Source organism: Micromys minutus (genome assembly GCF_963924665.1).
Source record: "Micromys minutus genome assembly, chromosome: 21".
In the NCBI taxonomy this organism is placed as follows: Eukaryota; Metazoa; Chordata; class Mammalia; order Rodentia; family Muridae; genus Micromys; species Micromys minutus.
In genome coordinates, this window is record NC_137956.1 from 1,661,591 (window position 1) to 1,687,333 (window position 25,743).

The 25,743-nt window shown below is 45.8% G+C and overlaps 1 protein-coding gene across 4 annotated transcripts in view; it reads right to left on the reverse strand.

Moving 5' to 3' along the window:
• TLN2 (talin 2) overlaps positions 1–25,743 on the reverse strand; it is a 402,865-nt gene that overhangs the window by 316,642 nt on the left and 60,480 nt on the right. For all 4 annotated transcript variants that reach the window (XM_080934594.1, XM_080934590.1, XM_080934592.1 and 1 more), the window contains exon 2: positions 16,468–16,557. The gene's annotated coding sequence lies outside the window, so the exon portion shown is untranslated. The remainder of the gene's footprint in view (positions 1–16,467; positions 16,558–25,743) is intronic.

Genomic DNA, 25,743 nt, shown 5'->3' on the forward strand with positions numbered 1-25,743 from the left:
CAGGCGCTGTACAGAGCTGAGCTACGGAGCTCATCAGCCTCAGCCTCCCTCCCAGCTTCCCCAGCCAACCAGAAGGAAGCGCATCACTCGGAGCCGTGGCATCTCTCCTGAAACATCACAAGGACCTCTGCACACTAAGAATGCCAAGAGTCCTCTGTGGTAGAATTCTGTGACTACAAAATCTCCACCATGACAGAAAGCAACAGTTTAGGAAAACAAGAGCGTATTCTCAAGTGTTTCACTTCCCAGACTTCCCAACCTGGGGGCTTTTGGAAAATTATCTTTTTATTTATGTCTGCTTGTTTCTATGTGCACATGAGTACAGGTGCCTCTAAATGCCAGAGGCTTTGGATTCCCTGGAACTGAAGTTATGGGAGGTTATGAGCCACCTGCTACTGGGGCTAGAACTTAACTCAGGTCCTCTGCGAGGGGACTTATAAGCCCTTAAGTGCTGAGCCATCTCTCCAGCCCCAACCATTTGAGGACAATTTAAATTTCCAAGGGAAAACGTGTTAGGGGAGAAAATCAGAAAAGAAAACATTCAGGACAAGATATTATTTTGAAAATAGGTACTGAGACTTTTATCTTATGAGTCTGAATATTTTTTATATCCTAGATTATGTCCACATGTGTAATAAGTACAAGTTATAAAAAAGCACATGAAAACAAGCTAGTTCAAACTATAAGCTAGACATTTAGGACATTATGAAAATACATGTGCTCCCCTGAAGCTTGGCAAGAAGGCTCCAGGAAGGGACAGCTGCTTCTCCATTTTCAGAGGCTCTCTTCACTCTAAATGAGAAGAGTCATCACCTACCTAGAAGAACTTTCTTGAACAAAAACAAGCACACCCAGAGCACCTTCCCCAGATGGGTGCAGAACCCCTTTATTGTAACTGTTAGGAAACTTCCAAGTACCATCATGTGAAGGTGCTGGTAATAACTTCGGAGAATCTTACAAGCTTCAGCACTGGATAACAACACTCCATCTATTGCAAGGCCACAGTCTATATCGGTTTTTATATTCTGTTTTAAAACATGTATGTGTATGTGGTGTATGTATCTGAGTGCATGTTCCCACATGTAGGGGTAAACATATGTACATGAGTATATGCACACATTCGTCTGTGTGTGTGCATGTCTCCACGAGTGGGATGAATGTGTGTGTGTGTGTGTGTGTGTGTGTGCGCGCGCGCGCGCACACACGCACGCACATGCAAACATGCATACATGTACATACTCGAGGCCAGAGACTAATGTCTGTTGCTTTTCTAGATTACAAATTACATGCTAAGGAAGGGTGTCTCTCACTTGAACTGGGAGCTCAAGCATTGGCTAGCCTAGCTAGCTAATCCAACAGCATCCAAGCATCCTGGTCTTGTCTCTTGCCTCCCAAGGCTGGGATTGCAGACAGAGGGCCACATCTACTTCACCTTACATGGGTGTGGCTGCAGATCCAAATTCCAGTTACCACACTTGTGTGACAAGTACTTTACCCACTGAGCCATTTTCCCATCTACCCTGAATTTGTGGGTTTTTTTTTTTTTTTTTTTTTTTTTTGGCATCCATTTACCATAAGGTTAATTATACTAAAAACCTTTCCCCACATCTTGCTACATAGCCTGAGCTGGCTTTACAGCCACCATCTTCCTGGCATAAGGTCATTAGTGCTAGGATTACAGACTTGCCCGTCATACTCTTCTTGTCTAAGGAGCTGCCCCTATGAGCCAAAGCACATAGAAATTACCAACAAGCCAACCCCAAGCTTTGTCTTGCCCTTTCTCTAGAAACCTCAATAATGCCGTTGCCGTGTCTCGTCATTCCTATCTTCTGCCTCCTAATAGTGTGCTGTGCACGGGGCTGGCCAAGCCAGCAAGATCTGGGTTTGAGCAAGAGATTCTGCCTCAGTGTGTAAAGTATAGTGTGACTGTGGAAGATACCTGATATCAACCCCTCACCTCCATACGTACCTGCACAGTTGTGTATACACACACACACACACACACACACATCTGGTGGGGGGGGGTGCTTAGTTCTTGGCCAAAGCTATGAAAGACTTCCATAAGTAACAAAGCATTTGTCTTTAAAAATTAAGGATATACACAACTCTGAACACCGCCCCGGGGTTCCAAGGCACAAGGGAAGAGGTTGCTATGGCACAAGACAAGAAGTTGCTAACACCTCTTAAGGAATATGGACAATTTCCTATTAGGGTTTCCCCAGGGATGCCTGCAATTCTGACTCCAGCTCAGGCACACCCTCAGGGAACATATGTATGGGTGTATTTATTTTTCCAACCAGCTGTCTTTAGGATGTGCCAAAGGCTTCCTGTCACCACAGATTCCTCTGAAGGCATGGATAATCGTGTGCCCCGTGTCAAAGCCACACAGAGATAAGCACACAAAGCAAGCTCAAACATTAACAACTGCCCGGAAAAATATCTCAATAGTGTTTGAGAAACAAATGAGCCCATTAATCAATTTAATCTTAGGAACTGTCTTTTCAAAGAATACATACAGCAGGGAAGGCTGGGACTTACATATCTATTATGGGAGCCATCTCTTTAAAAAGCTAAGCTGCAAAACAATGGTAACGTCCTAACAGATGACTCAGCGCTGGGAGTCTGACCACACCTGTGCCAACGAAAAGTGCTAACCGTCTTGAGTCTACCGTTACTACAAGTGTGCCCAAGACTTACCCTAAAGTGGACTAGCTTAAAATAAACACTATCTCACAGCCCCTGAGAGTCTCTCCTCTGAGCCAAACTGCCACCAACTTCATCTGATCACCACCTATGGTCCTTGCAAAAGACCATCACAGTTGGGCTGGAAGACTGTTGGCTTTCCCTCCAAGAAGGAGGGGCCAGAATCCTCACCTGAGCATCCAGCAGGTTCTCCCTTAGTTGTATGCAATTCTGCTGTTTCACACAGACCTGAGGTCTGTGGGAGGAGAAGAGTGAAGAGGCTAGGGAAGACTAGAGGAAGGTGCTGCCTCTGTACAGCTGTGTAAATAATGGGCTGAGGTATTTAGTGTCCTGGAAGAAATCGTCATCCATGCTGGGTGTAAACATTCAAGTACAGGTGCTCTGGGGTCACAAGCCCGCGCCTTGTAAACCAATAAACTCACTGGTTCCCCAGGAAGAACTTAGTAAATTCAAAATCAGGTTTGTCGCTGGGACCTTATAGGATGGAGGTAGCCACTTCCTAGTCTCCCATCCAACCCCACCCAGGTGAAAGGTCTTGCAGCAGGAGTTCTCTGGAATCTGAAATTATTCACTCAGACCCATGGTTCTCTCTGGGGATGGGTCACTGGAAGTCTCTAAGATGACACTCATGACTGCAGACAGTTATTTCTCACTCTATAGGTCTGTCTTTGCTGCTGTAAAAACAGTCTCAAGTATGCCAGGTAGGCCTCAAACTCTAGATGTTCCTACTTCTTCCTCTCAAGCTCTGGAATTACTGACATGTACCCCTTTATCAGCCCTATATGGGCCTCCTGAGTGTCCTTACAACATAGCAGCAGGCTTCACAGTCAGCAATCATAAAGATTAAGAAAGCCACTACAGGGCTGGAGAGATGGCTCAGTGGTTAAGAGCAGACTGCTTGCTCTTCTAGAGGTCCTGAGTTTAAATCCCAGCAACCACATGGTGGCTCACAACCATCTGTAATAGGATCTGATGCCCTCTTCTGGTGTGTCTGAAGACAGCTACAGTGTACTTATATGTAGTAAATAAATCTTGAGAAAAAATAAATAAATAAAACAAATCTTAAAAAGAAAAGAAAGCCACTATGTCTCTTGTGACCTGGCCTCTGAAGTCATGCGCCCTCACTTCCACTGTATTCCACACATTAGCAACTCATATCTAAACTGAGCTCACATGGAAGACAAAAGAGGGTTGAGCTGTGACAAAAAGCAGAAGGGAGTTGGAGGCTCACAACCCTGGCTCTTTCGTTTGCTTTGTTTTCTAAGGGTCTCTGATACAGGTTAACTGAAATACTCAAGGATGTCACAGAACACCTGTTCCTCCTGCCTCTATCTCCCAAGTTCTGGGGTAGCAGACGTGCTACCATACACAGTTTATACAGTGATGGAGACTGAACCCAGGGCTTCATGCATGCTAGGCAAATGCTCTACCAGTCGAGCCACCTCCCCAGGCCACAAACCTCTTCTGAAACCCCCTTGTTGAGGTATTTACAGTCCTGGGAGGAAAGAGAGAGAGAGAGAGAGAGAGAGAGAGAGAGAGAGAGAGAGAGAGAGAGAGAGAGAGAGAGAGCAAAAAGCCAGATATTCCAAAATGACAAATTTTGCAATTGTTAGTAGCTCCATGAAAAGTTTCAAAGGATATTTCTCTTGAAAGACTTTTTCTGCCTGAGTTTGATGGGTAATTTTTTTTGGACTTTCACAAATTCTGTGCTAAAATGGGGAGGGAGGGTTCCTATGTGCACTTTTCTGTTTTGGTAAGGAGCTGTGCATCTTGTATTTATATCTTAAACACCTCCTTTTTGACAGTTGTTTTGTGAGTCCAAGAATATTCATTTTTACTGTCTATTTTTGGGCTAAATCAACAACTCAATAGGAACCTATCATAGATAGTGCTAGGCTCGGTAAATATTTTGAGATCAATTAGGAGCTATTTGGCTGAACATTGTCTTCTGAAGATAATCACTCCGGTGGTGGGGTTGCTTCGTAAACACTCTGTTTATGTTTCATCAGGCAGAATTTGAAAATTGGCCTCATTCAAGTTTTGTTTTCGTTGGCGGGGCTGGGTAGTCACTCACCAATTATTCAAATTCACATAAACACGTACATTTTGGCCACTTTGTAGTGATTCTCACAGTCTACTTAGCCCCACTGCATCTGGCTGGTGGTCTGTGTGAAGGTATTGAGACCAAACCATGAGCCCACAAACCACTGCCCTTGCCCTCAGCAGCTCCCACCACACCCACCCCATCCCCCACTCCGGCCCCCACCCTCTATTCCCCCACAGGCTTTCACTCCCACTCCATGCTTGCCTGCATTGCCTGTTTCAATCCATGGAAGGCAAACCATGAATATAACAGTCTCACAGTGCAGAAGAGCCTGCAGTGGGGTCTGCCCTCTCCTCACAGGAGGAGGTACTCTTTTGGCTTTCCTCATGTTCTATGGCCTCCTTTTTCCGGTCAAACTGTCTGCGATGAAGGGCCTAGCCTACAAGGGAGTCACTCACTGGGCATCACACAACACAGCAGACCAGGAAGAACCCATCAGAAGATACTTGGGTCCCTGCACATGCCTAGGCTACTTACTTTCCTGCCAACCACTAGACTACTTACTACACTGACCAGCAGAAACTGGACTGTTAAGGTATCTTAACCTGTGAAGACGATGCGGGCATCACCTCACCTGGCAGAAGGGGATTTGCAGGAGTTACCAAGTAAGGACCCTGAAAGGATGAAAGCACCCTATATCCATATGTCACAAAGGCCTTTCCCATGGTCAAGGGGGGATGTGATTGAGCAGAAAAGATGGCACAGAGGAAGGGGTACAGGGGAGAGAACATGGTGGCTCTAAAGACATGACAAACAGCCCCATGGCATCTCTGGGGGGAAAAAGGACCCCCACCAATACCCTAATTCTAGCCCCTGTGATGCATATCAGATATCTGCAGAAGAGATGATGCATATCAGATGTCTGCAGAAATAGAAGATGCTTGATTGGTATTGTAGCTTACAATCATGGCACCACAGAGAGAAAACAAACAGAGGTGCCTGTGTCTTGTAAGCATGTCCCTTTATAGGCCTCTGCACTAAAGACTTGGTTCCCAGTGTATGGTAGTTTGAATATGCTTGACCCACGGAGTGGCACTATTAGGTGGTGTGGCCTTGTTGGAGTAGGTGTGGCCTTGGTGTAGGTGTGGGCTTTAAGACCCTCATTCTAGCCGCCTGGAAGCCAATCTTCTCCTCTCTGCCTTTGGATGAAGATGTAGAACTTTCAGCACCTCCAGCCCCACATGTACCCGGACCTTGATGATGATGGCTGTAAGCCAGCCCCAATTAAATGCTGTTTTTGTAAGAGTTGCCTTGGTCATGGTGTCTGTTCATAGCAGTAAACCCTGACTGAGACACAGTTGGAGGTGGCAGTACTAAAGTGGAGAGCCCAGTGGAAGGAACTGGGGTCATTAGAAGAATATCCTTGAAGAAAATGTTGGGACCTTAACTCTGTCTCTGTGTCCTTTTGCTCCCCAGCTGTTACGAAGTAAACAGTCAGTTATATTAACCACAAGCTCCCGCCACAATGTACTACTGTGCCACCAAAGGCCCACAGTCAACAGGGCCAAGCAACCATGGATTAAAAACTCTGAAACCAGGAAACCTAATGAGGCTGCCACCTGAGGAGCTGATTTCCAGAGCTATTTTGTTACAGTAATGAGGAGCTGTTTAGCACACTCCCATCAAGGGATTTGAGGTTTCATCCTGAGAAATGGGCTTACGGAGCCTGGACCTCAGCTCTTGATCACAACATCCCTCCCTGAGGCACCAAAAGAGAAAGGTATGACTCCTGAACTCCAAGCTCTGGACAGAAAATTAACCACCATGATGAATGTGTTCTGTGTGGGCTGAATTTGCTTGTTGCCGCTGTCTTACATGTTTTGCTTCTATAACTCTGAGATCTTTCTTTTTAGAAATAAAAATAAAGTGTGATATGGGAAGATGGCTCATTTAGTAAAATTCTTGCTGTGCATATAAGAGGACCTTAATGCTAAGTAAAAGACTAAGCATGATGGGAAATGTAGTCCCAGTTCAAGGTCGGCACAGACAAGAGCATAACCTAAAAACAGTGAGCCCTCAGGTCCCAGCGAAGTGACCCCCATCTCAAAAATATAAGGTAAGCAGGGCTGGTGCGATGGCTCAGTGTGTAAAAGCACATACAGGTCAAGACAGCCAACCTGAGTTAGATTTTGTATTCAACAAGGGGACAAAGGAAAGTTGTCCTCTGAGCTCTATGTCCTCTGAGTTCACATGAGGTCTGCATGTGAACATTTACACAAAATAAAACACAAAACAAAAATCATATGTTTAAATAAGGTAAATGGCTTCTAAGGGACAATGCTTGAGGTTGGCCTCTAGCTCCCATTCATACACGTACATATGTACCTATGCGTACCCCCTATACATATAACATAAATAAAATAAAAACTAACTAACCTAAAAGGTAAAATGCATCCCAGGTTATCTTGTAATTAGAAGATCCTAGTGGTCTAGTCAAACATCCAGGCACCAGCTCACATCTCCTGCATCAGGGAACCTCAGGGACCCCATCCAACCCGCTCCAGCCAATGCAGGCTGACTGGTTCTTCCTCTGCTCCTGAAATCAGTAGAGCCACCCTCCACACTACAGGCCCAGCAGCCAGGGCAGCAGCTGAATATCTCAGGGCAGGGAGGTTCAAGCTAGTGCTGGCTCAAGGCTGTCTAGAGATCACCTCCCCTCCCCCTCCACCAGGTCACTCTCTCCCTCACGTCTTCCCCCGACAACTGCACTTGTCTCTCGGGAGCCACACAGCTGGCCAAAGACTCGGTGCCAAATACAGCTCATGTGTGCAGTGATTGCTCGGCTACACAGCAGGAGATGCTGAAGTGACTGCTTCTGCTCTGAGAAGGGAGGGTATTTTTACCACAGAAATAGTTCCATGAAACACAACATCTGGGTGGGACAGCTTCTGTCCTATGCTGTGGCACTAATAAGACCATGCCAAAGCCTGGAGGCTTTTGTCAACAGGGTTTGTTAGGGTGGCGCTTTTATCTGGAGCACCCTCTTCTTTGTTCTACTAACATCTGGCAAGAAACAGCTCCTACAGAGGGAGGTCAAGGCAACCCTAGAACCCCTGTTTTTACTGACAGGCCCACTGGAGAGCCCCAGGAGATCAATCCAGAGAAGGTAGCATCACTTTTAAAGAAAATGGCATGAATAAGCCAGGACTTGAGCCAGGAATAGTTCTGCTCTGTTCTAAGGATACTGTTAAAAAGGATGGACCAGAGCACAAGGAACAAGAGCCTGCTGGGGGTGAGTCAGGCCAGCGAGGCTCATCCCCAGGGAGTGTCATCATCCCTGTTATATATGGGATCTGTCACAGAGGCCTGCTGAAGAGCAATGCAGTATGACAATGCCTGGGAGAAATGTGCTTCCAGCAAATGTAAGACCAGAAAAGGCACAGCAAGCATTTGCAGGAGTATCTCTCCAAGCCAGGACGCAGGGAGGAAAACTGGGCCACACAGAGAAAAGCCCAGGTCTCTATGGGTAAGGACAGGAGAAGCTTCCACACTCAGCTTACTTTCCCTCTCAGACCTGAGCAGGAGTACCCAAGCATCTCTCAGAATCAAAGACCCATCAAACCTCAGGGGAATGCAGCTTGCAGGTAAGGGCTGGGCAAGTTTAGGAGGCTGAACCACAAGACCAGAAAAAGCTTGTTGGCCACAGGTCTGTAACTTTGTAGGAAGGGCGTGCATACACACACATGCGATAACACAGACACACAACAAAACTTCACTAACAATTTTAGAGCTTTCACATTTTGTTTTGAAAATAATTTTCCAATGGCTATAATATTAGCATCTTCTATGGTACTGAGAGCCCTCCTAGTTGGAGATGTACATTTTACATTTTTTGGGGTTTGGTTTTGGGGAAAGAGTCTCATCATGTGGCCCTGGTTGGCCTGGAACTTGTGAAAAGAGACCCATCTGGCTTTGAACTAACAGGGATCCACCTGCCTCTGCCTCTTGAGTGCCGGGATGAAAGGCATGCACCACCATATCTGGGAACACTTTATATTTTTAACAGGAAAATTTTTAAGCTAATCTTCTGACCCTGGAATTCTACAGACATAACCAGACTTTCAAAAATCATTTCGAAGAAGTTAATTGCAGTACTGAACAAAGGAAAGAAAGGAGTGAGAGAAGGTTTAAAAGATACCCATGAGGCCCAGCCAGTGTGGTGACTCACGCCCTTCAATCCCAGCATTTGGGAGCCAGAAACAGGACAATCTTGTGAATTCAAGGCCAGCCTGGTCTTAAGTTTTAGGACAACATGGAGAGACCCTGTTTCCAAACAAATAAGGGTAACCAGGAGTGAGAGAATGGGTGCCTGGGAACATATTTAATGGCATAAAAACAATATGATATCATTACACTCTGGTAGAACTGTATTAGAATAGAATCAGGGTGCACAATGTGTTTAATATGTCCCAACTTCATCACAAAGAGTAACATTATTTATACAGACCCTTTCTCAGACCCAAAGGCTCATGAAAGCATTGCATAACTTAGTCTTGATGTTACTAAAGAGTATTTTTACTCCTCTTAAAAAGCAAACAGAGTTAAGAACAATCATAACTGGGCATGTCTATAAGGAAGGACAACCTACAAATTCCAATTATTATTTCCTGAGGTTTGTAAGCTTTCTTTTTATTTGCCCTCCCCTGCAAACCCCATGGGTTGTAAGTGGAGAGAAACTTGCATCTCAGGGTCCAACATGACAAAGAATTCTGACTACACATCACACAGAACACATCATTCCTGACAAAATAATGTATCAGCTCAGAATACTCAGGCTTACTGGAATGAAGAGGCATTTGTGTACTTTGTCATGATACATGTGTGTCCACACTGAATCTTTTCTATGAACAACCCTGGTTCTGCTGTAGGGTTTGTGAATGGGCAACAAAAGTGAGCATCTGGCCTTCTCCAGACAAGAAACAAACCCAGCAAAGTATGGCGCTCACACTGCACTGCACACACAGCTGGAATGCAGTGACTATGGTGCTCACACTGCACTGCACACACAGCTGGAATGAGGTGACTATGGCGCTCACACAGCACTGCACACGCAGCCGGAATGCAGTGACTATGGTGATTGCACAGCACTGCACACACAGCTGGAATGCAGTGACTATGGCGCTCACATACTGCACATGCAGCTGGAATGCAGTGACTATGGCGCTCACACTGCACTGCACACACAGCTGGAATGCAGTGACTATGGTGCTCACACTGCACTGCACACACAGCTAGAATGCAGTGACTATGGCGCTCACATACTGCACATGCAGCTGGAATGCAGTGACTATGGCGCTCACATACTGCACATGCAGCTGGAATGCAGTGACTATGGCGCTCACACTGCACTGCACACACAGCTGGAATGCAGTGACTATGGTGCTCACACTGCACTGCACACACAGCTGGAATGCAGTGACTATGGCACTCACACTGCATATGCAGCTGGAATGAGGTGACTATGACGCTCACACTGCACTGCACACGCAGCTGGAATGCAGTGACTATGGCACTCACATACTGCACATGCAGCTGGAATGCAGTAACTATGGTGATTGCACAGCACTGCACACACAGCTGGAATGCAGTGACTATGGCGCTCACATACTGCACATGCAGCTGGAATGCAGTGACTATGGCGCTCACACTGCACTGCACACACAGCTGGAATGCAGTGACTATGGTGCTCACACTGCACTGCACACACAGCTGGAATGCAGTGACTATGGCGCTCACATACTGCACATGCAGCTGAAATGCAGTGACTATGGCGCTCACACTGCACTGCACACACAGCTGGAATGCAGTGACTATGGTGCTCACACTGCACTGCACATACAGCTGGAATGCAGTGACTATGGCGCTCACATACTGCACATGCAGCTGGAATGCAGTGACTATGGTGCTCACACTGCACTGCACACACAGCTGGAATGCAGTGACTATGGTGCTCACACTGCACTGCACACACGGCTGGAATGCAGTGACTATGGCACTCACACTGCATATGCAGCTGGAATGAGGTGACTATGATGCTCACACTGCACTGCACATGCAGCTGGAATGCAGTGACTATGGCACTCACATACTGCACATGCAGCTGGAATGCAGTAACTATGGTGATTGCACAGCACTGCACACACAGCTAGAATGCAGTGACTATGGCGCTCACATACTGCACATGCAGCTGGAATGCAGTGACTATGGCGCTCACACTGCACTGCACATGCAGCCGGAATGCAGTAACTATGGTGATTGCACAGCACTGCACATGCAGCTGGAATGCAGTGACTATGGCACTCACACTGCATATGCAGCTGAGATGCAGTGACTATGGTGCTCACACTGCACTGCACATGCAGCTGGTATGCAGTGACTATGGTGATTGCACAACACTACTTCGCAGGGCAAGGAGATGTTACAGGTCTAGGAAAAAAAAAAAAACTTTATTAGAACAGACCCCCATCAGGGACAGAGAAAATGGGACCATTTCTGAAGGGAAAGAATGTTCAATTCCTTTCTGTTCCCTTCGGTCCCCAGGATATCAGAGGTATACCCTGCATATACAGGCAGTGTGGTGGGCTCTCATCACATCCAGGGGACAAACGGGGTGTCTTGTTCTCACGGGTTTCCAGCGGGAGGTAGCTCCATACATGGACTGTAACCTACATGCTGGGATATGACGTGACAGAAGTCAGTTTTAACCCAAGATCGCCTTGAGTCTGCACAGTAGAGATTGAGGAGCAGATCTTGCTTATGGCTGTAGGTGGGAGGGTGACAACTCAGCTCTGTGACACTGCAAGGTGACCCCACACTTTGCTATCAGCTCTCTGGAGAAAGCTGTAGGGCCATATCTCTAAGAGAAAGAGGCAGCCAGAGAACTGTGACCTAACAAGAACAAGCCGGGTCTCTGCCTTGACAAGCTAAAAGGCAATTACACTGAGCATCCCTCCCCCACAGGCACAGCTTTATTACTGAAAATGACTCTTCCATAGTTGCTTTGAATTCTGTATGCTGTCATTTAAAAGTAAAATGGGAGGAGACCTGATGAGTGTGTTCTGTACCTGCAGAGGAAGCAGAGGCAGGAGAAACTTGAGTTCAAGATCTGCTTTGGCTATAAAGTTCAAGGCCAGCCTAGGCAACTTAGCAAGACCCAGTCTCAAAAGGGAAAGAAAGGTTTAGGGTATAGCACATCCTCATGTTCATTCTCCCAAGAGGAAAAGAGGGAAGGAAATGAGGGGAAGGTGAGAAGAGGGGAGGGAACGGAGAAGGGAGGAGGAAGGCGAGGAGGAAGGTACAAGGAGAGAGAGTCTGCGGCCAGTCTCTCTCTCAGTCACACAACATTAGTGCTTGCTTCACACACAGGCCCAAAGGGTGGCATAGCTGACATCCTGACCAGACCACTAGCAAGCAAGCACCTCTTTTATGGACCCTTGCCTTCTTTTTCCTATTTTTTTAATGCAGAATATCATCAGGTTATAAACTGTTTTCAAAACTTTATAAAGTCAGAATATATTTAAAGGAAATACAAACGCCACCTGTGTTATAGGAAAGAATTACTTTGAGTCCAATTCTTCCGGTCCACGTGTTTGTTGCCAGTACCTCACACAACCTAAGACCCTGGAGAGGTCTGCATGCCTCAAGTCTAAAAGCCTAGGGACATTGAGTGTGTGGTTTCATGAGCAGACTCATTATATCATGACCACTATTCCAACCCACAGGCCTTCCTGGTCATCACAATGTTCTGAGGCTCCTCTCCTAGTAGACTAGAGTTAGGAGTATGAACGGATGGAAGGATGCTATTTTACTGGGTTCAGGCAATAAATGCTTGCTGCACTTACATTCTAGGGCTAGGTGCCGAATTCAGGGATAAATGATGCCTCATTTAACACTGCAACATCCCCAGCCTGCCCCAATGGGTTCACTGGCTTCAGGTAGCATGAAACATCAGACAAACTTGGAGGAAACCAGACAGCCACATGGACTAGAGGACACTGTAGCCAATCACTGAAGGATGTGTGGCCAGAATAAACACAGAGAAATCAAAAAAACCTGTATCTACAACTATCTCGGAAACAAAATCACTTCTCTGTTTCAGGCTAAAGAAAGAGAGGACGCTGGCTACCAGGAGCCTGGGTAAGAAAGGGAAGTCCAGAAGGCATACCATGGCATGACCCAGGGGACCTGGAGAGTTACCACACAGCAAAGCTTGGCTTTGAACCTGGTTCTCACTGGCCCAGAGCCTTTATACCTGATGGAAAAGCAAGGCTAACTCTGGACCTAAAAGGACAAAACAGGGCTACTGTTTAAATGTGACTGCCACACCAGGCATCTCATTCCCCAGCAGAGTTTTAAGTACCAGTTTAGTAGAAGAGCCTGCTGTATAAGGAAGAGCATGGCTCCAATCTGCCAGTGGCTGCAGTCTGCAAACCGGTGTGCACACTTCATGTGGATAATTGGCTAAATGAACAAACTCAATTCTGCAAATGGCGTGGCCCAACCCTGAACTACACAGGACCATAAAGCCAAATATTGACAAATCAAATTGAAGACTTAAAATCCATTAAAATGCCAGGTCTGACATAGAACAGACAAAATAAACCTGAGCTCAGTGAAGCTGCTTGGAGATTATCTTTGATATAGAAGCGCCAGAGTGTCCAGAAATTCTTTCTTTAGGACACAGTGAGTCAACTCCTGACCCTTCCCCCTCTATCTCCATACCGTGAGCCACTGAGGACTGAATTACAGCTATAGATCCCTGAGCCACCAGCACCTATGACCTCTGAGGCTGGCAGAGGCAAGACACCCAACCCCAAAATTCACATCTCTCTTTCCTATGTATGTCTGCCTATTAAATAGCTATTTCTTCAGAACTGAAAGAACCCTTTCCCAGAAAAAGGAGGAAGGCCCTAAGACTGGAAAAGTAAAAGCAACTTGCAAGGCTCGGGGAGATCCTAAAAATTACATGATTCACAGGGTTTCTCTATAAGAACAGCAAGCAATAGCTTAGGAGGAGAGGCCTTTTAGCTAACCAAGATATCTGCAAGTTGGTCAGGGAGTTGAAGGATACAGCTTTTGTGAGATGTCACCCATCCTAGGGTGAGCTTCTCGGAGATACAGCTGCCTTCGAGTCACCCATGCTCATGTCAATAATCCCAAGAAACTTACTAGTCCACTGAAGTACATGTATGTGGAATCACTTCTTTGGTCTATCATCTGTACTCTACCTGGAGTGAACAGGTATCTATCTGTTCCTATGCCCTCAGCCAAGTCATCACTGTGCCACACCCCCCACGTCCTTGCCAAACTCAAGAGACCAACATACTGTAAAACAGTCCTACTGGGAAGGTGCTTCCTTTACAGTAAGTCTACGAGGGAGTAAATAAGGGGCAACACTCTGTCCACTGTCCTTAAAACTGTACTTCTAGTCAGGGTAGCTGCAGAAGCCCAGCACGTGGGAAGCTGGGACAAGAGGACCAGCACACGTTCTCAGCAGCTGCGCTACAGAGCGCCAACAGGCCTCAGAGAACCCACGTGCTCATGGCCCGAGTCTCAGAGGAAGAGTAGAAAGAGTCCCATCTGAGACCAGCAGTCCAGACTGTCAATCACTGCCATGCTCCTGCAGTGTGACCCCAAGTGAGGATCTTCATCCCAGGCCTCATGCCAGCTGAACATCAGGAGAGTAAAGTTGCAAGAATGTATACCAGACACTTATCCCAGCATCTCAGATTTTGTAAGGACTACATGGATGGCTTTTTGTACTGTTAACAATTTAGAAGAAGAATCAGTTTAGTCCTTACTAAAAAAAGAAAAGGAAAGGAAAGAAAGCAGATATTTAAAAGTGTCTACTGAGGTGGTTTGCCAGCTATTCAGAGTATATCACTATATAGGTGTCCCAGGCATAATTTCAGATGTGCTAATCACATGGACTCAAGACTGCCCTTGAAGCCCCTCCAGCCTTCACTCTACCCTCTCACTCTAAGGTTTCTGAGCCAAGTCCATGACTCTGAATAGAGCCTCCAACAGTCAGCTTGAAGCTATAGCACATGGTCAGCTGACGCTGCCACTCTTCCCAGTGAAAGAGCCCAGCTGTCTTAAGAGATACTGACAGCAGGCCAAAGCACAGATGCCCTGCCGGGATTCAAGGCGTGCATCCGAGCAGCATGGCATGAAAGAAAAGGATCCAGACGCAAAAGCCACAGCTTACAACAGCTGCGGTGACATACAAGCACCAGATGTAAAAAACAAGATAAAGTCCTGCTAGGCCTCTGGTGAGTTCTCATTCGAGCCCCCCCCCCCAAGTCCCCCTCTGAAGTCAGGGAGTTCACGAAGTCACTCCATGACAAATCCCTGTACTAAGAACATCCCCAAGTATGGTCTAGAACCCATCAGCATCTGTGCCATCTGGAACACGTCATCCTGCAGCAGGAGCTATAGTTTATTTTAATTATTAAAACTATTAATTGAGCTGAACAGTGGTGACATATGCCTTTAATCCCAGTACTTAGGAAGCAGAAGCAAGAGGATCTCTGTGAGTTCAAGGCCAATCCGGGTCTACGGAGTGAGTTCCAAGACAGCCACAGATACACAGAGAAACCCTATCTTGAAAAACCAAAAAACAAAAACAAAAAAACAGAAAAAAAAACATACTACATGAAGAATAATGAAGTGCAGGGTGATATTTCAGTACATGAGCATGACCCAAGGGTTGGCCTTTTAACAAGGTGACCCAGCCGGAGAGCACTTAGAACCCAGCAGGCTACACGGATAGGGTTGTGACGGTTGAACTTGGGTTCTTACGTCATCTCTTCCTTTTTGTTGGACTGAGTTCCATGACAGCAGGTTGATTCTGAATAGCTGGTGTGTTCTTAGTAAGTGTCAAATGAATGGTTAGTCTACCAACTGACTGATAGAAAATGACATCTACCTTGAGGCTAGTACAAAGAAAGATCTGATAAGGATGAAGAGAGATGGAGACAGACAGACAAACAGACAAGCGTTGACACTTGGGTGGGGGTAAATGTGGCAGTGGGATAGAACAGGCACTGGGGGAAAGGTTGCTAAGGAGGCCATGGCTCCTATAGCCACATCATGTGGATTGTCCTCCTACAGGCCAGAAATAATAGCCAGTGTTCCTGGAGTGTGGTGAAAGGGAAGGGAGGAGACAGGATGATAAAAATGTTGTATCTGTCTCTGGTAGTGGCTAGTGGTAGGAACAAAGTGGCCACACATAGAATTTCAGCTGCTATCTCTAAGGCCTTTGGAGAGCTGGGCATGAAGAGCCTGGCTCTAGCAGGCTCATCCAAACTTTGGACATTGCAAATACAAAGTTATCTACCACGTTCAGCTGGAGTACCATGTAATTGAGTTATCAACAAATATAGAGAGATGTAGATATTCGTATCCATATACATAGATATATATATAGATAGGCAGATAGGCAGATGGGTACATAGAGATGGGCATTACCAATAAATTCATGTTTTAAGTAATTCCATGATTTGTGCTGTGCCAATTTCATAGTTATCACAGGGCACATGCAGCTAATGGCGACAGGCTAATTGTGCCTAGAAGGAATGACTGTACCAACCAGGCCTGGGTGGACTCTTTAACCCACAATCTGTTTAATCTCATCAAACAGCAACACGGTCATTACTCACAGTCTTCAACAAGCTGATCCAGGAACTCAGGGACATCCAAGCAACAGAGGAGCCTCAATTCCAGTCCAGATGTTACCCTACAGCAGTGCACTGGCAAAAGAAACACAAGTGTCAGTTCAGAGACCTCATTAAGCGATATTATAGCCAAGCAGGGTGGCCTCTAATGCCAGTGTTAGAGGGGCAGAGGCAGGCCGATCTCTCTAAGTTTGAGGCCAGCCTGGTCTACAGAGCAAGTTCCAAAACAACCAAGGCTACACAGAGAAACCCTGTCACAAATTCTACCTGGGTCATCTTCCAGGAGTACAGTGGATCAGGGTGTGGGCAGCAGGAGCATGGAGCAGGAAGCCGCATCACACAACCGGAAAGCAGAGAGACCTGAACACTTGGTGCTCAGCTCACAGTAGGACTCCAGCCCACAGAATGGTATCATCTACATTTACTGCTCTCTCCACCTTAGTTAACCCAATCTAGAAACTCTCTCACAAGCATGCCCAGAGGCTTGTTTCCATGGTGATGCTAAATCCCATCAAATTGGTAATGAAGAACTATCACAGCAGGGAGCAATACCCTACAACAGTAAACACTCCTGATTGGATTTCAGATTATGAAGAGGAAGGAGTGAAGTTACTGGTCCCAGGACACAGTGCAGCCTCAGGGCTGGCAAACTCCCCCACCTAAAACCAGAGAAAGAGACTCCGGTCTCCCTGCTACAGACTGAGGGGTAGAGGAGCCCTTTGAATCTGGCGGCTGGAGGTGCTCTATTCAAAGATGATGCTAGGGCTCAGAATGCTGACAAAACTAGCCCCAAATCAGCTTCACAGAACCAAAACCAACAGGCAGTTACCTTCCTAATAAAACTTCATGTCTAAACAATATTATTCTTGTTCTGTCTAGCTCTAGACAGGGGAGGAGACTAAATAGCCTGCAGTTCCAAAACCATAACCATTTCTCTAATGCATATACCATTCTTATCCCAAAGGCCTGTACCAAAGTGTGGCTCCTGATTTTCCTAAAAAAAAAAAAAAAAAAAGAAAGAAAGAAAGAAAGAAAGGAAGGAAGAAAGAAAAAAGAGTTCTAGAAAAAACAGAACCGTTCATGTGCACCATGGAGAAAAACCACCTAAAGTCTTCATCCAGAGGGCTAAAGAAATAAAGACCAGGTCCGAATCTCTGAGATGTAAAGGACACAGAACAAAAGAGAACATTCCATCCCTGCTCTGTAGATTGGCAGACCTGGGAGAACCCAAATCTGAGATGTTTTCTACAGACTGACATTTCGCTCATGGTCCCAGGTTGCTAGTCCTGCTGTGGGAGGCTGTGGGAACTGAAGGGAATTGAGATCGATAATGAAGTCAATGGGGCGTGTTTTGAAGGTGGAACTGGCCCGGAATCTGACCCATCAGGAAATGAGTAGACCGCCACACACACGTGCCCCACGCTGACAGAATGAAACCCACTGAAACTGTGAGCCAAAAGAAAGCTTTCTCCCCAAAACTGTTTCTGTCTGAAACCATGCTCATAGAGACCAAAAGTTAATTGATATGAGAGTCAAGGGACCAGAAGCCCCTCCTCCCATCCCTGGAAATGCTTGGGGACCATGGAAATTAGAACGCCTTAAAGGATAGCACGCTGACTCCGGTCCCATGTCATTGTGATGAAATGAAATAGACAATCAAAGTGCTTGTTCTGTAGGAAATGAGGCTTCTGATTATGGCCTGGGTTCTTAAATTAAATCTTCACCTAATTATATGTTGAAACATAATCCTCTAAATGGCTGCCTCTCCCCCTGGGTTTTAGCTGCAGCTGGTCGTGAGGAATCTCTGCACCTTGCAGCTTATGCCTAACCCATGGATGCCATAACAGCTCACCTGTGAAATGGGGAGCACAGACAAGGTAAGCCCAAGGCTCTGCTGATACAAAATTCGGCAACTCTCTTACACTCTGGAAAGAGCTAAATACACTTCACACAAAGCTTACTTCTACAAAGTTTAAGGCACCTGCTTACTTTGAGGAAGCAGCTGCCAGTCTTTACCAATGTAACACTGTGATGCTGGCTGTTTTCTTGTAGCCTCCCTTCCTTACCCCCACACACACACACACAGACACTAAATGGGAATTTGGATCTGTTTCCCCAAAGATCCTTTTTTTTTTTAAATATGGCAAGGTTAAAGTTTCTTTTGCATAAAGCAGAATTCAGACAGTGAGGTCATCTGTTTGGAAACTACAGCAATCGTTCCAATATTTTTTTTTTCCTTCTGTGTTCACATTCTACTTACTCTGGACCATGAGAGGGAGATGGAGATTTCATAGAAAAAAGCAAAGGCTTTTCAGGCCACCCACAGCATGGTCAAGGCCTCCATACTGGGACACAGAGTTAACTGATCATTTCCTGTTCAATAATTAGACGCCTGTCAACCCACAAAGCTAATGAAGACAGACAAACCAAATACATGACTAGAATTGGTCAGCAGTCCCTAGATCCATCTAAACAAACACATAAAACCCTCCCACAATGTCCATGATGCTCCTTATCCTGAAGGGAGAAAAGGGACCAGGAGCAGGAAGCATCCCAAACTCCTCTGAAGATACAATGGACCATTCCCCCTGAAAGGAGAACACAGTCAAATTGTGCATTTAGTGTCAAGAAATCCTGGCTCCAAATTCTCTGTTCCTCAGTGTAAGGAGCCTCTACAGTACCATATTCCAGAATTTTTCTCCCATAATTCTCTCAGCTACCCCAAGTTCTCTGCAAGTGGAGTTGTGAATGGAGGAAAGCTGTTCTAAGAAGTGATCACATGATCAGAGAATGCAGGCTTCTTGCAATAGGTGCAGTGCGCAGTGCAGCTCCCCATAGCCAGGTTCACTCGGGACTGCTGGAGGCCTCGTCTACCTGCTTCAGCAAAGATCTTACAAAGCGAGGGTCCGCTCAGTACGTAAACTTCCACGAGTAATACTACTACTAATAAATAAAAGCACATGGAAATGTGCATACTTCTAATAAGAAACAAAAGGTGAATGGATCTAGATGGGAGAAGTGTTGGGGAGGAACTGGGAGAAGAGGGAAAACAGTAATCAGGACATACTATGTGAGAAAGAATTTGTTTTCAATAAAAAGAAAGTAAAAATAAACAGATAAAGAATATGTGCAGGAATCATTCTGTTCTTGTATGAAGCTACAAAATTACTAAACATTCTCATGAACATGCCATTTTTAGTGAATCTTAAACATAATTTTATTTCTTTTAAAAAACAATTTAGTTACCTTTTATGTCTGTATATGGAGGCAGGAGCACATGCAAGTACACGCAGGTGTGCACAGAATCTCCATCCTCCTGGATGGAGCTACAGATGCTTGTGTGTTGCTCAGCGGGTGTTGGGACCCAAACGGGAGCAGTACACACTCTTGACAGCTGAGCCATCTGTCCAGCCTTTGTTTTCCATTACTAGAGATTAATTTATTTTTATATTTATGTGAGTACCTGTCTGTATGTATGTGTACCACATGTCCACAGTTGCCCTTGAGGCCAGTAGAGGGTTTCAGACCCCTGGTCTTGAAGTTAGAAGATGTGACCCACCAGATATGGATGTTGGGACTGAACTTGGGTCCCCTGGAAGATCAGAACTGTCTCTCCAGTCCTATAATTTTGTTTTCTTAAAATTCTAGTCTCAGATTCTATTTCTTTATTCAAAATTAAGACTGTTTTCCTCATAATAATCTGTTATTTTATGGTTTTTTTTTTTTAACTTACTGTTTCTTCATATCCAAGGTATAAAGATTACTTTCCTATAATTCACAAGGCATAAATATCTGGACCCTCTGAAAATAAATAATCTGTACTTTCATTTTTAAGACACAGGGATGCTGGTCACCTCTTAGGGGGAAGTAGGGTGTGAAGTCCATGAGTGTCATCTTGGTCCTTATGACTAATCCCTCTCAGCTGGCTCCTACACACAGGTGAGGCTCCTGAGTCTCCTAACTAAATGTGACTGCAGGTTCTTAGAACAGTACTGGGCCTACAATATAAATCATAACAAACATTAAAAAACAAACAAACAGAATAGATTCATGCCTGTGACAGCAATCTCCCAGGGCTGTTCTAGAATTATCATCAGCCCTACTTTAAGATGCCAGAAAAATATGAAGTGAGCCCCAGAGCTTGTCAAGGGTGGGGTCTGGCTGGAAGGCAGAAGGCTCTATAAATATATCTTTGCTTTGGAAAGTCTACACGCTGGCACAGTCCTGCATTCTGAGGCCATGTCATGCTGGGCCAGCACTAGGTATCTGTGTACACAAGGGTCTTCTCTGACACGTTCTGCAAGTCTGTTTCCTGAGGCACACTGTGTTGCCAGGAACAGTGTCCTATGATGTCCCTAGCAGCTGAGGGGTAAGGGAAGGGCCAGGCGTTCTGCAGGATCTAATCCTGCTTCCTCCCGTGGAGATGTTGAACCCAGGTTCCGTCATCCTCCTGTTCCTGTTCCTTTGCCTTTGCTCAATGGCTGAATCAAAGCAAGTCATCCACTGGCCAGAAATGGCTAAAAGGTCGAGAGATGTGGGTAGTACATCTCAATCTCTAGCCCTCCCCACGCTCACCAGAAGCATCTTGACTACATTCGTAAGAGTGTGCCATCCAAACTGTTCTAAAAATCTCACTGGAGACGGAGTTTGTCATTTTTAAGTTAATATCTTCATTCCTTTTGTGTTGCTAAGACAGAGACTTGAGACCCAGAAGATTTATTTTTAAGAACAAAAACAATAAAACACATCATTTCTTAAGGTTCTAGAGGGGATGGAGTTCATGGCCATGAAACCTACATTTAAACAAGGCATTCATGGTGTTTCATCCCATGTTAGAAGACGGGAAGATCAAAAAGAGTAAAAGAGTAAGGGGGGACTAAAGTCAGCTTGGCAACAGAACCTTCTGTAGTGTATACATACTACATACACATGCATAGCTGTGGGTGCACACATGTACAGCAGCTGGCCTCATATGTCATCCTTTAGAGGCTATTCCCTTTATTTGTTCCTCTGTTTTGAGACAGGGTCTTTCACTAGAACTTGGGGCTCCTCAGTCAGGCTACACTAGCTAGCCAGCACCACTTGGGAACACAATCATGTGTTACAATGTTTAGCTTTTTACTTGCAATATGGGAATCTACCCAAGTCCTCATGCCTCAAGCACTTACTCAAGCATGCATGGGCCATGGTCCTCATGGCCGAAAATCCTCCTGTCAGGCCTGGCTCTCCAGTACGTTTTCAGTGGGAATTAAGACTACACACAGGGACTTTGAGGGACATTTAAACTTCAGTAGTCAGTCAAAATCTGACACTATGATACTTAGTAACATTTCCATTTTGTGTCAGTCAGTGAGCATGGACCTAACACCCAGCAAAATTATACAGGCCTAATGAAGGAATTGTTCTTGTATCTTTTCTTCTACTAAGAGTCTCTTCTTTCCTAAGTCTGCTATTCAAAAAGCAAAACTAGGGGACTGGAGAGATGGCTCAGCCATTAAGAGCACTGGCTGATCTTCAGAGGTCTGGCTTTTAATTCCCAGCAGCCATGGTGGCTCACAACCATCTGTAATGGGATCTGATGCCCTCTTTTAGCACAAAAGTACACATGCAGATAGAGCACTCATGTATGTAAAATAAATAATCCTTTTAAAAAAACAAAAACAAACTAACAAAATCCACAGAACCCACTTTTAAGAATTTTGTGTATATATGTGTTTATGTCTGCACACATATTTGCACATATATATGGGAGGAGATACACACACACACATACATTAGCATGTGTATATGTGTATGCATTAGCATGTCCCTCTCTATCTCTGTGTATATTTGTGTGTGTGTATGTTCCAGGACACGCATACACATACAAATTCTTCACTGACTCACAATAATAGCCTTACAGGGAAACTATTGTTAAGAGCTCAGGAAAAGACAAGTCTTGCCAACTCCAAAAGAACAAAGGGTTTCAGCAAGTAACATGGGAACACAGTGACCTCACCCCATCAAACCCCCGCTTCTGAGCCTGTGCATCTGGGGACCCTTTTCAAATCTGGAGTGTTCCCTTATAAGTACCATTTCTAACCTGGAGGACAGGGTGGGAGGATGGCCAAGCCAGGAAACAGATTCCAGAGGTGGCTCTTTGATATTTAGCCCAGACAACCCAGTGGCCACTGGGGCTCCTCCACCAAGCAGAGAGCTAAAACTCTCAGCAAGGCCGGAATCCCCAGCCTACCCACAAGCATTAGTCACTCCATCCAGCTGCTAGTTCCCGTCCAGTAAGGACCTGAGCCAAAACTGAAATGCACTGTCTGATATCGGTCCTTAACTCACAGTGACTCATACCAGTGGGCCCCTCACAGGACACATGTTGTGGGTTTCGCGATGCCTATGTTTCCGGAATTAACATGGCAGCCACTCTGAGTGAGCTGAAGCAGATGATGAGACCATCTCATTGGCTGGGGACCCGAGCAGGAGCCTGCACGCCAATACCTTAGCACTGAAAGGAGAGTGAATGTCCTTTCAAGGTCTCAGCTGTTAAGAACAATGCCACATACCTTCCCACATACAGTCAGTCATACTCTTATATCCTGGGGCAGTGTAAAGACAAAAACGTTCCTAACGAGTATTTCATCTGGTCCATTGGCCCTCTCTGCATTTGTAAAGTAGCATCGTTTATTTTATACAGAATGCTTAACACTCATGGATGGAAGGCCCTCTGTTCTGACCCACGCTGGTGTGGGGTCAGGGAGAAAACAACAAACAAAATTAAAACAAAATAAAAAAAAATCACACAAGAGGCTGATGATACCAGATATCAAAAATATTTGTGGTCTAAGCATACAGACTAGGTTTGGATTCCCCAGAATTCCCATAAAGCCAGGAGTAGTAGCATGCTCCTAGAACAAGATGGAGTTGGGGAAATCCCTAGAAGCTCATGGGATAACTGGGCTACTGTGCACAGCAGCAACAGAGAGACAAAAGATGAGGTCTGTCTGCAGTAGCTAGAATAAGAATGGTCCCATAGCCTTATATGTCTGAATGCTTGTTCCTCAGTTCATGGAACTGTTTGGGAAGGTGTAGGAGGTGTGGCCTTGTTTAAGAAGGTGTCTCACTAGGAGTAAGCATTAAAATTTCAAAAGCTCCCACCATTCCCAAGCCTTGCCCTCTCAGTCTCCTACTTGCTGGGCTCTCAGCTATCTGTCCCTTGTGTCTTTGCTCCACCATCATGGATTCTTAACCTTCTGAAACTATAAACCAAATTGTTCTGGTCATGGTCTTATCGCAGCTACAGAAAAGTAACTAAGACAAGGTCTGTCCTAGTACAGGCTGCTACTGCTGTGATGAAACACCATGACCAAAGCAACTCTGAGAAGAAAGAGCTAATTTGCCTTATGCTTCTAAATCACTGTTCATCTGTAAGGAAGCAGGGATGGGAGCTCAAACAGGACAGTAACCTGAAGGCCAGGGAGGCCTGCTTACTTTACTGACTTGCTCCCCGTGGCTTTTTGCCACTTGCTCAGCCTGCTTTCTTATAGAACCTAGGACCACCTACCCAGGGGTGGCTCCACCTACAATGGGCAGGGCCTTTACCCATCAATCCCTAATTAAGAAAATGCCCTTCAGGTTTGCTTACAGCCTGATCTTACTGAGGCATTTTCTCCATTGAGGTTCTTCCCTCCCCAGTGACTATAGCTTATGTCAAATTGAAATAAAACTAGTCAGGGCAAGAACCAGGTTATCCTCACACTTGCACATGCACACATGGTATGCTACTGTGCCAACATGCCCAACACACACACACACACACACACACACACACACACACAATTAGAAGACTATGCTACCTGAAAGAAGCCTTAACACTCCCCACACATGCACACCTCACCCCTGAGATGACACTTTTGGAAACAGACTATCAGCTGCATCCCCTCCCATTTCTTCCAGCTCTCTACCCTCCCACAGCACCCTGGTACTACTTACTGGCAGCCCCATAATACTGTCCTTTCCAGCTGGCTCTCTCAAAACCTGCTGAGGGCCTGGTGTCCAAGAAGGAAGGCCATGCTTGCAATATAAACACTGTATCGAGGAAGCAGGGACCACTACACTCCTGACCCCGGTCTCAATCATTCGGTGCCTTTACAATCAGCTGGAAAACTCAAGAGCTGGGTTCTGAGAAGACAGCTCAATCAACAGTGTGCTCACAAAAGCATGTTTCCATTGCAAACGCAAAGCCCTGAGTAGGCCAGGAGTGATGGATGACAAGCTTACACCTTGGGGAGGCGGAGGCACATAAACCTTCCATTGACCAGCCTAGTCTGCTTGGCAAATGCCAACCCAATGAAAGACCCTGTCTCAAGAAGCACAGTATTGTGGATAGCCCTGGTGCTGTTTGTATTTTGATGCTAATTCCACTTCCCCAAGAGGGGCAGCCTCAGACAAGGAGTGAATCACACACTCAGGGACTTCATGTGAACCTTTTACCCCTTTAACTTGTGAAATACAGGCTAGAGCCAGTGACTGGGGAATGGAATGAAAGGTGAAACAAAAACTTTTAGAGATAGAAGGAGGGGTGGGGGAAGAGAGGAGAAGAAGGAGAGGAAGACAGGAGGAAGGAGGTGGAAGGTAAATGGAGCTGAAGCACGTGACCTGGATCTCATGGCTGGGGAACAGAGTAGTGTAGTGGTAGATCTGCCCAGTCTAGGCCAGCAGCTTGTATTCATATTAACTGAGTTGTGCTTTCCTTGCATGGGTTTATTTGGCTTGAAGATTTACTGAAACAACACAGGATCTGAGGAACAACAGAAATGGTTAGCCTCTGGCCTGTAAACATATGCACACATAACCTAATATGTACACCCGAACTCACACAATGAAGGGAGGAACAGGAGGAAGGAGGAAGGAAAGAGAAAGGAAGCCCAAGAACGGTACTCAGGAAGGGAGAGAAAGCCCACAGTCTGGCTAATGGTCCAGCACAGGTTGAGTATCCAGCTTCCGCCAGCATCAGCCAACAACAAAAAGGGACTCAGAGCAGATGAGCCCCTCCTGTGCCTTCTACACTGTGGGCACCACTGACGCAAGGGGGTCAGCTTCTTCCTCTCTAGATAGTGCTTGACATTCTCCTCTGCCTTCAGGACCGAGCTCAACATCAGAGCCCTCAGACTTCAGACTCCCAGCCAGTCCCTGACCCAGTCCATTCCCACCCTTCCCACACAGACACCACAGACCAGTCCCAAGTGGGTATCTGGGTCTGAGGCGCTCTCC